Below are 10,414 nucleotides of genomic sequence, written 5' to 3'. Positions count from 1 at the left end.
TATTTAGGCTTCTGAAAGGGGGATAACCTTTCTACAAATCGGCGTTTCTGGTCTGAAACTTGCTTATGAAACCCTGATTTCATTTTACATTGATATTAAAACATTTTAACAGTGGTTGCTGGCTATTTTATTAACTATATTCTCTCATAGCCCCATAGGCCACTTTTGTAGACCTATGTTCAAAAACACACACACATAAAACAGCAGAAGGCAGTATGTTAGAAAGAACCAAAGCTGATAAAAGTCAGCAGAGATTGAGGTAAAGAAGGAAAGCTGGTAGAATGGAATGGGCTGTATTTCCTTTGGAGGCTAGAAAGTCTTCACTATATTTTTTCTTTTATGTTTGAAGATACTGTCATAAAAAGATTAATTGATAGATTACCCATATTATAATTCTTCCATGGCAAATGTTGCTTTCATGTTATTAAATTATACTTTAGACAAGGATATGAAATGCCAGTAGAGTGAATGGAAGCTATGCAGACGGTCTCCCAGGACCAAACTGGAGTTTCAACTAAAAGAAAGACACGTCATCTGGAAAACCAACTGAAGAGCAGCTGGAAAGAGCCCTTATAAGCAGGGACATCAAGAGGACCTCACACCGAGACTGGTAGGGGCTGTGGAGGCGTGAGAGGGCTGTCTCAGCTGTGAGCAGTTCCCTCTGAGAAGTGGGGGGTTGAAAGCCCTGCCAGCTCCCCAGCACAGAGGGGCAGAGCAGGGAAAGGTGCCCACATAACACCTGGCTGAGAAAATCACCGGAGCAGGGGTTTTGTGCGCCAGGGAGAGGTGCAGGGAACACTGGCACTTCCCTGAAGGGCCAATGAACTAAATTACAGCTACACCTTAGGCTCCAGCAGAGGGAGGGTGGGCTGGACTGGATCTGTATGAGGACAGTCGGGGGTTCATGGCACTGGGGAGAGAGTTGGGAAGGCCATCAGGAGCTCTATGCTGAGTGACTCCCCCACAGGACAGTAGCCATTTTCCCCAAAGAGCCCCCCACCAGAGTGCCAAAGCCTTGGGGAGAAGCAACTGCCCCTTCCTCAGAAATTTAACACCACCTGACCCAGAAAAGGGCAACCTGAGGCTCATTAATAGCTAGAAACTACCTGCCAGTCCGTAGGCAGAGAAAAGCCTCTGAAAGCTTTGAGATTTGGTCCTGGCTCTCAGTGGTGGGGATCATGGCTCTGAGGACTGAGCTGTGAAGGCTGAGGCCTGGATCCCCGCACTGCAGAAACCAGTTTCTTCTCAAAGCAACTTTAACCCAGGGGAAAGGAATTGCCCCTCCCACTGGAAATCCTCTTACCATGTTCACCTGAGGAATTTTTCCTTCAGGTGAGGGCTACAACCCGAGGCTCATTAAGTAACTGAGACTAATAACCTGCAGGCAGAAGCTCTAGGATAATTGAATCTTTGCTTGGCCATTGGTGTTTAATGAGGTCCCTTTCATACTCATCGAAACCCAGTAGAGGGAGCCATAATCATTGGGAAAATTTGGAAGGCTTCAAAACCTGCTGAAACAGCCAAAATGGTGATACAGAAACCAATCCCAAATGAAAGAACAAGAGAATTGTACAGAAGGGATACGTGAAATGGAATTAAGAAAGTTATCAGAAGTAGAGTTCAGAATAATGATTATAAGGAAGCACAACAGCATGAGTAAAGATATCGAAACAAAAATCAACCAATTAGAAATGAAAAACCACCATATGGAAATGAAGAATGACATAGCAGAAATAAAGAACATATTGGAAGGAATAACCAGCAGATTAGAGGAAGCTGAGGCTCAGATCAGTGAGTTAGAAGACAGGGTAGAAAAACTCATCCAATCAGAGAATCAAAAAGAAAAAACAATTATAAAACAGAAGGACAGTTAGAGAGTTGTGGGAAAATACAAAATGTATATCTGCATCATAGGAGTTCCAGAAGAAGAAAATAAGCAAGGGTTAGAGAACATGTTTGAAGAAATAGTGGCAGAAAACTTACCTAACTTGGTGAAGGAAAAAAGCATACAAGTTCAGGAAACACAGAGAACCCCAAGTAAGAAGAACCCAAACAGGCCCACACCAAGACACATAATAATTAAAATGCCAAAAAATTAAAGACAAAGAGAGGCTCCTAAAGGCAGCAAGAGAAAAGCAACAGATTACCTACAAAATAGCCCCATAAGACTATCAGCTGATTTCTCAACAGAAATACTATAGGCCAGAAGGGAATGGCATGAAATATTCAAGGTAATAAAAAACAAGGATATGAATCCAAGATTACTCTGTCCAGCAAGGCTATCATTCAAAATAGAAGGTAAAATAAAGAACTTCCCAAACCAAAAAAGCTAAGGGAATATATTAGCACCAAACGAGAACTCCAAGAAATGTTAAAAGGACTGCTGTAATAAGCAGAAGAAACAGAGAGAGAAACAGCCATAATAAATAAAAATGGTAATAAATAATACATATCAATAATAACCTTAAATGTAAATGGATTAAATGCTCCAAAGACACAGAGTAGCTGAATGGATAAGAAAGCATGACTCAAAGGAAAAAGTTTTCCAAGCAAATGAAAATGGAAAAAAACCTAGGGTAGCAATACTCACATCTGATAAAATACACTTCAAAATGAAGGCCATAACAAGGGACAGAAGGCCACTACATAATATTGAAAGGATTTATCCAACAGGAGGATATAACCTTGGTAAATATATATACATCCAATATAGGAGCACAAAAATATGTTAAAACACCTCTGGAAGACTTCAAAGGAGAAATCGACAGCAATGCAATCATAGCAGGGGACTTCAACACCCCGCTGAACATCACTGGATAGAGCCTCTAGACAAAATATTAACAAGGAAAGAGAGACTCTAAGTGATGCACTAGATCAAATGGATTTAATAGATATCCACAGAAACTTACACCCCAAAACTGCAGAATTCACATTCTTCTCAAGTGCACATGGGACATTTTAAGTGATAGACCACATGTTGGGGCACAAACTAAATCTCTACAAGTTTAAGAAGATTAATATCATATCAAGCATCTTCTCAGATCACAACGGCATGAAACTAGAAATCAACTGCAACAAGAACATGCAAAGACATTTGAACACATGGAGGCTAAATAGCATCTTATTAAACAATGAATGGGTACCGAGGAGATCAAGGAAGAAATTAGAAAGTTCCTCGAAACCAAGGACAATGAATGCACAACAACACAAAATCTATAGGATGCAGCGAAAAGCAGTACTGAGAGGGACCTTCATAGCACTACAGGCCTACCTCAAGAACAAGAAAAATTTCTAAGTGACTAACCTCACAAAGTAAAGAACTAGAAAGCAAACAAAAAGAAAAACAAAATCAAACAGCTATATTTTCCAAAAATAGTTTTTAAGCACTTTAAATAATTTACAAAAAAGCTACAAAAATCATATTTACCAGGACACACGTGTTAAATCAGGGTATTGTTTCCCGTTACATTTCGTCTGTACAGTGAATTGTAATTTATTTTTATTGAAATTTTTTTTGTAGTTGTCATTTGCTTAAGTATAATTGATATACAATATTGTATTTGTTGCAGGTGTACAATATAGTGATTCAACATTTCTATATCTTACGATGTATTCAGCACACTAAGTCTAGGAGCCATCTGTCACCACGCAAAGTTATCACACTGTTGTCGACTACGGTCCCCTTCACCTTTTTCACCCACCTCCTCCCTTCCGGCAACCATCAGCTTTTTCTTTCTTTCTGTGAGTCCATTTTTGCTTTGTTTTGATTTTTAAAAATTCCATATATAAGTGAAATCATGTCTTTCTCTAACTTATTTTGCATAGCATAAAACCTTCTGAGTCCATCCATGTTTTCGCGAATGGCATTGACATTTTTATGTGCAGCAGCCAGATTTATATCAGAGTTTACCAACATTGACAGAATCTGGGTTTGATACTGTTCTAATTTGCAGAATTAGTTTGAATATTTCAGTTAAGGTTTTTATGAGGAAAATTTCTTTCAAAATCATAAATGTATTCAAATACTTTTTTAAAAGTTTGTTTAAAATGTGTTTTTTACTATCATAAACTATCCGCCCCTATAGAGTTGGAAGCCTAAACATTAAAACATTATGCTACTGTGTAAGAATGAATATTTTAATACTCAAACAAAAACTGAGTAGTTTTTCAATGTTCCTGTATGTGGTGAGAAAATTAATTTGAAAATTTTATTGTTTTTTTCTTTATTGATGTTCAAGAAAGAGAGGAAGGGATCGAGTCATCAATGAGCGAGAACATGGATCGGCCGCCTCCCGCACGCCCCCCACTGGGGATCGGGCCCACAACCTGGGCGTGCGCCCTGACCGGGAATCGAACGGGTGACCTCTGGTGCATGGATCAACGCTCAACCACTTAGCCACACCAGCTGGGCAAAAATTTTATTGTTTATGACAAGAAGAAATGCATGTTAATATGTTTACACATTCCTGTATAAACCATTACACATAGTTTATATCCATATGTATAAAATTTCTTTTTAAACATCTATATCTTGAATTTCCTTAGGAACCTCTACTCAAATAAAATTCGTGTATAAAGATGTCTCTCTTCTTTTATGCCTTTTTTTTATCTAGAAAAAAATTAGTTTCCAGTATTTGAAGGTCTTACATTGTGTTTGTAATGCAAAGTCAAGCTGTTTGTGACTGATGCATTGGAATAAACAAAATGGTATTTTCAGCAGAAATGTTTGAGGTCTTCACCTAGGACAAAATGAGTGCTTTTTAAAAATAAGCGAAACTGCAGTAAAATACTTCTTTCTGGTTTTGTGTTAAGCCTTAACTTTATGGGTTGCACCCTCTGAAGCGATTCAAATTCTCCATAATTATTTATTCATGATCAACAATGACTATTCCAAATATCAGTTTTCAATGCTCTGTATTTTCCATTGATTTCTGCCTTCTTGTTGGCTAATCAAGTGGGATTTTACGCATTCTGTCTGATAATCAATTTTTGTGCAAATAGTGCATCTATTTGGGGTTTACTTAATGAGGGTCTTTTCAAATAATTCTCTAAAGACAATGTATAATTTAGGAACAAGTGGACCACTGTGTTCTTTTCTCAGAATCATTATACTCTTTTCTCAGGTGACAGGCATCTGGAGAATAAACATGGTTTCAATTGTACAAAAAAGTGAACCAGAGTTCATATCACCCTTAGGTACATGATAAGTTGTTTCTTTTATTTTTAACTTATCACCATAGCAGAGGTAACATCAAAAGGTGTGTGAGGCTGAGCAGAGACTGAACATAATTGTGTCATTAGACTAGTCAGTTTTCTGTCTAAAAGACATTGCTGCTAATTTACCAACTCATACCCATGCTGGATCATAAGAGAAATGCTGAGCAAAGGACGGGGAGGGTGCGGGTCTTGTTCGGAAGAGGAGAGGTTACGAAAGAGTCTACATACCAATCAACCTGGGAGTGAATAAATTCTGCTACACTCCCATGAAATGAGATGTATAGAAACTTCCATCAAAGTGGTCTGAAATTTTAGGCTTTGGCAACATTGTTTAACAAAAGCATAATACATAAAAGAAACAACAATTTTATGCATATACTTTTAATAAAGAACATAGGAAGATAGTCAGTACTTGTGGGTATTTCTGTAGCAAGACAATGTTTTAAGAATATTATATATAATCACTTTGAGCAGATTGGAAGGAAAAAGGACTTAGCAAATTGGCAACTTGAGCTTAATTGCTGAGGTCCCCCGTGCCTTGCTTTCTCTGGTGCTCCAACACATTTCATGTTACCAAGATGCAGTACCAGCTTCTCTGCTGTCTGCTGAGTTAGCCAGCAGAGAGACAGCAATTATTCCTTGAATGCATCTTTTTATTTTTTCCCTTTCCTTTAACACCATTTCCTACCTAGAATATATTTCCTGATACATTACATTCATTGTCTGTTATAACTCATTCTGTTGATGGCCATATACCAGATGTCTACAAAGAACACATCTAATAGTTTTTAACACTGTGTGGGACACAACCCTAGCCATTTTGGGGACGCAAACAGTCATGGGTTGCATGCTATTAGGAGCCACCCATTCATTATTATATTACATAACAAACACCTGCATGCAAAAGACTACAATTTAATATGGCATATTACAGCTGTGGTTAAAAAAATGCAGATGTGTCATATTTAAGAAAACATTTTCTGATTGGATGGAGCTCATGAATTTTTCTAATAACATGGAACTTGTGGGAGGGTCGAACAATCTCGATGATGCCTTCATGACTGATAGAAACACAGAAACATCTTTTGAACCAACTGAGTATGTTAGGTACTCTGGGAGCAGAGGTTCTAGAACAGCGGTTCTCAACCTGTGGGTCATGACCCCTTTGAGGGTCGAACGACCCTTTCACGGGTCGTCTAAGACATAACGGTAGCAAAATTACAGTGATGAAGTAGCAACAAAAATAACTTTATGGTTGGGGGTCACCACAACATGAGGAACCGTATTAAAGGGTCGCCGCATTAGGAAGGCTGAGAACCACTGCTCTATAAATGGAGTGTTTTTTACTTGCTGTGACTGTTGGACTTCTTTCTCGAAGGAGAGGACAGAGAATTATTCCTTTAAGGTATTTGCTCCTGATGACCAGGCAGCCAGTCTCGGGGGCAGGGTGCGTGCCTGCGCCAGTGCACTCATGTATGTGGATATATGTGTGAGAGAGAAAGGGATGAGTTTTGCATGACCATTTCATTTCTATGAACTTGGGCCGTGTTAAATTTCAGGTGCATTTAAAAATAATGTGTAGTCTATAGTGTTAAAATATACCTGCTAGGATTGTGCTTAAGTCTCCATTCACTGCAATGTGTACGTTTTGTGCAATGTGGCATCAACACGGCAAAGTCAGCCCTGAGACTGGGCTCTATGGGTTTCCAGGTGCGGTAATGACACTGGCCACATAGTGGGAAATGTGTGTCACGTGGGACCAGTGGGGGTAAAGAGGCACATATTACATTTCTATCACATAGAAAATAAGCGTGTATAAAATGCATATTTTCAGATTTTCGATAAAGTGGGACTCTTCTGAAATGTGATCTCACCATTATTACTCTCAATGTTCTAAGCTGTTCCCTGGTAATTGCAGTACTGAGAAGGCAAGTTACTCTAACAGTGCAGTGGACATGGGAACCATGGGCTTTGCTGCAGACAGCTATGTGCTTTTGGAGAGCACTTCATTCATTTTGCCCTTAATTTTTCCAGCTGTACTGTGGGTAAATAATTTCCAATCTGTCTATTTCCAAGGACATTGTTGGAGTTAATGGAAAAACATTAATAAGTACTCTAAGCTCTGCAAGAACAAATGAGCAATGAGAACATGGAAAAATGGAGAACACTGGTTTACTTGGAAATACTGTTATGGTCAAACTCTTCATTCTAGTCCTGCAATAACACATATAAGAGCACTAAAGATTACATAGCACCTTTTAGCCGTGGGAACCTAATGAGTGTCTTTGTTTTACAAATGTTGAAGTGTGGTACCAAAGATTGGGGAATGAGATGCCACAGAGGTTACTGGACAGGACCCCCAAGGAAAAACAGGCAAAGGAGCCAGATCAGGATATGTTCATTATCAAAAAAAATCCTCTCTGTCTTATCAATAGTAAACCAATTGGGGGGATGTTTACATACAGTAGTCAATATTCAATAATCTATGGATATTATCAGTCTATAAACTAGTAAGATCAAGGTACTGAGATAGAAATATGATTTCTTTATTTTGCTAAGCCCCAGCTAAGACACTGATTCATTTGGCCTTCTGAAGACAGTGTAAATCTGTCAGCTTTGCATTATAGTTTCCTGAGCTTTATGACCTGACTGCTGTGAGTGCTGGTGCACTCCATGCATCAGACAATTTCTTGATTCCTTTCCGACTTTGAATGATAGCAGCTACTCTGCCTAAACCCTCGGCAGAGGATGATAGATAGGAAAGGGAAGGAATTGCCTTGAGGCCATCTGGTTGTGGAGTAATAGGCCTACCTTTAGAGAAAGGTGCATTTCTCTATGAATAGAAGGCAAGTCTTGTCTGTCACAAGGCCATTTGGATGGCCAAATAAGCTTTCAAGAGAAACCTAAACAAGAGAGTGTCTTGAAGGGAGAGAGGAAGGGGGAAACTTCCCATCTGAACATATACAATTTCATTGTGCAATCCAGTATGCATAGTTTTCTAGGCTGCTTCTCGGTGTCTGAGTTTGAGAAGCAGTCCTTAGCCCTGATAGATTTAGTCATGTCTAGTATTCTCTCAAATGATATGCTGGCCACAGTCCACTTAATTTATGATAAAAGTCCTATCCTGACCAAAATTACCTAGAGGATCAAAATAAACAGGCCTTTTGTTGCTTTAGGTAGCTGGATAGATCACTTTCTCAGCTTCACTGGCGTCTGAACACTGAATTGTATGTGGCAGGCAACTCTTTCTATTCAATAAGGTTTTAGGAAAAATAATTTAGTAAACCTAACATCCCTCTAGGACTTTAACTCCTGGATGTCTGTAAGATACCTGTAACACCCACTGATCTTTGTAAGAGTTGGGACTTCTTTGTCAGCAGCTGGGCACTAGAGCACAGCTTGAGAAATAAAAATAATCAATACTCTTAAGTATTATTATTATTATAAAAAAGCAGCATTAGTATTCATACTCATTGATTCAGGCACTAGGACTAAAAGAAAAGATGATGATAAATAAATGGAGAACTAGATGTAAATTATCTTTACTGAGCTACCATTGAAACTAAAAAAAAGAAACAAAGAAAAAAAAGATCGTCATATTACTATTGGATTATCACTATCTGTACATTAACTCTTGCTGTGAAAACACAGATTTTTAGTGCTAATCCTTAGGCCAATTTCAACTGTGAAATTTTATCCTGATGAATATTATTGTAATTAAACCTGAAAATCACCATTAAAACCCTTAACAAAATCTATGGTCCATAAGTCAGCCTTATAGTTTTTCTTTCATCATAACAATAACTCATAAAAGCTAAAATAAAACTAGGTAGCAGAGAAGTAGAAGTAATTAGAGAATTTTACCACAGTCTGGCATTAAAGGTGTGTAAAACACTAATTGTTATATTTAATAAAGTGGAAATCTGATCTGACCTTTCCTATTAGCTGTAGTAACTTCAGAAACACCACACATCTATGACAGAAAACAGGTTTTACATTTACATTGCTGTTCAATTCCCAGTTTGAGGGCCCTGATTACAGTCTGTTGCATCTCTCTCTTGAATTGTAGATACCTGATACAGGGGTGTTGTTCACAGCTCAGCATATGTTTAAACTCCAATAAAAAAAAAAACCCTGATTAAATAAAAACCTCAGATTTTTTTAAAACTTGATTGCACAAGAGCACAGGAGAATTGTGTGTGAATGTACTGCACATATGCACGCTTGTACATGCACATGCATGCAAGTAGCAAATGTAGTCTGTAGTCTGATTACACTCAATACCACAAAGACCCTATAGATAGAACTAAGGGAGTTAAAGGTTCCAAGAAAACAGCCTCTGGAAAGATTATATATATATATATATATATATATATATATATATATATATATATATGCATTTACGCTTTCACAGATTGGGGGAGGGAACAGGAAGAAAGAAAGAGAGGAAGACTGGATTGAATTAACTGCTACCAGATTGATGAAGTCAGTCAGTAAATTAAATGACTTGTAAACTCCTGAAACATCTATCTGCACAGCAAGTGTTTGATAAAACGCTTTTATATCCTGAAGCTTTCAATCCACCATGGTGACTTATTTTGAAGATTAGAATAGTTCCCAACACTGAACTCTGTAAGCTTCATGGGAGATAGAGGGTCCTGGGAATGAAAAGAAGAAACACATAGGTGAGCTGAACAACTTAAATATATACATAGTAACATCCACTGAAAATAACGTGCAACTATTACAATTATGTTTATAAAGAATATGAGTCAGCACTAAAATATTAAGTAATAAAATCAGGATACAAAAATATATATGCAATATGATTATTTTTACCCCAGAAACTTTATCTGGAACAAAAGCCAGAGGAACTACACTAAATTGTTGTAAGTGATGAATTCACAGGTAATTTATTTTCTTTACTGTCTACTTGTATTTCCCCCAGTACATAAATAATAATTTCATAATGGGAAACAAATTTTTTTTTAAAATTCAGATGGAAATAACATGAGCTTTGAAATTGGGCAATTTTGAATTTGAATATTTTTGACAATACGGATGGACCTAGTGGGTATTATGTTAAGTGAAATATGTCAGTCAGAGAAAGACAAATACCATATGGTTTCACTTATATGTGGAATCTAATGAACAAAATAAACAAAATAGAAACAGACTCACCAATACAGAGAACAGA

At 37.7% G+C, this 10,414-nt stretch overlaps 1 protein-coding gene across 2 annotated transcripts in view; it reads right to left on the bottom strand.

Annotated features, from left to right (window-relative positions):
• Nucleotides 1-9,612: 9,612 nt before the first annotated feature.
• ZDHHC15 (zinc finger DHHC-type palmitoyltransferase 15) overlaps nucleotides 9,613-10,414 on the bottom strand; it is a 95,682-nt gene continuing 94,880 nt past the window's right edge. For both annotated transcript variants that reach the window (XM_036270745.1, XM_036270748.1), the window contains one exon: nucleotides 9,613-9,875. The gene's annotated coding sequence lies outside the window, so the exon portion shown is untranslated. The remainder of the gene's footprint in view (nucleotides 9,876-10,414) is intronic.

This window comes from Molossus molossus, unplaced genomic scaffold, assembly GCF_014108415.1.
Source record: "Molossus molossus isolate mMolMol1 unplaced genomic scaffold, mMolMol1.p scaffold_m16_p_2, whole genome shotgun sequence".
NCBI classification, from domain to species: Eukaryota; Metazoa; Chordata; class Mammalia; order Chiroptera; family Molossidae; genus Molossus; species Molossus molossus.
Note: the sequence above shows the minus strand (reverse complement) of the source record. Positions and strands in the feature narration are given on the sequence as shown.